The sequence below is a fragment of the Pteropus alecto genome, unplaced genomic scaffold (genome assembly GCF_000325575.1).
Source record: "Pteropus alecto unplaced genomic scaffold, ASM32557v1 scaffold121, whole genome shotgun sequence".
Classification (NCBI taxonomy): Eukaryota; Metazoa; Chordata; class Mammalia; order Chiroptera; family Pteropodidae; genus Pteropus; species Pteropus alecto.
In genome coordinates, this window is record NW_006434369.1 from 10,657,203 (window position 1) to 10,658,597 (window position 1,395).

Below are 1,395 nucleotides of genomic sequence, written 5' to 3' on the forward strand. Positions count from 1 at the left end.
ACATAGATAATTTTCAGAACTTGCTTGTTGAGCTCTTCTGTGTCAATGTATATAAATCTACCTTATTCTTTTTAACTTGGCTGCATGGTATTCTACAGAATGGAAATGCCATAACTTATTTAATGTTTGCCCTATCAACGAACACTTAGGTTTGTGGCTTTTGTTTTGATCTCTACTTTTGCAAATGATTATCTGTGGCAGTGTTATGGTTAGCTCTACAGTGTTGGAGCCAAGATTGCCTACCTCTTTTTTTTTTTTTTTTTCAGGCGAGGCAATCCTTGGTTGACCTCACAGATTGCAAGAATCTTGTCAGTTTATAGTCCTTTATTTTTTATTTTTTACGCCTACAGCACCTGGTCTTCCTAGGTGGTCTCCCATCCAAATATTAACCAGTCCAGACACTGCTTAGCTTCTGAGATCAGATGGGATCAAACTTGTTCAGGGTGGCATGGCTGTAGGAGACTGCCTACTTTTAAATCGTGATAATGATACCATCGCCTGCTAGTTGTGTGGCCTTGACCAAGTCACTCTCTGAGTCTTTGTTTTCTCATCTGTGAAATGGGTAAAATAAAAAGTATCTTCTTCACTGAGTTGTAAGAATGGATGAATAAAATCAGCCCACCTATATTCAAAACACTTTTATGTATTCATTAGTGTTCTGGTAAATATTTATCAATTATGTCTCCATAGGAAAAAGCTATATTTTTAAAGTTAGAAACTCTGAACAAAATGTATCCTATAAATTTATTTACCTATAAGTGCATGGGCTCCTCTTCTGTGGATTCTAAAACAGTTTCTAGAAGATGGGAGCAAAGGCCCAATCTTGGATTCATTTATATAAAACAAAGAGAATACAAAAATATTGTTCGTATTCTTTTTGTTTTACATATTGAGAATTGAGATAAATTGATATGCACTTGTCTCATTTCTTCCTGCTAACAAACTTTTTAGTAAAAAGTAGAATTTTAAAAAATTTCATGGTCTTATTTCCACAACAGGATTCAGTAAGTTAATAAATGTGATATACTTGGGAAATGTTTAGATCATGGATATCTTTGTGCACCTGAAAATACTTCTATAGGAAAAATTTGTAGAAGTGGATTTACTGGACAAATAGTATAAGCATGTAATATATGGATAGAAATTGCCATACTGCTCCAAAAATGTTGCATTAATTTATATTCCTATCAATGGTATATGAGCACATTTCCCCCCAAATCAGCCAACCCAGATATCAACAGACTTTATAATCTTAATTTTATTTGCAAAATATTTACTTACTATTATGTCACTTTTGCATTTTCCTAGTTCTAGTGAACTTGAGGATCTTTCCACATGTTTATGCGTTTATCAACATTTACATTTCTTCAAAAAATAGCTTACTTATAAGTATGT

General features: G+C 33.2%; 1 pseudogene; it reads right to left on the reverse strand.

Annotated features, from left to right (window-relative positions):
* Positions 1-341: 341 nt before the first annotated feature.
* Positions 342-460, reverse strand: LOC112477688 (annotated as a pseudogene).
* Positions 461-1,395: the final 935 nt, after the last annotated feature.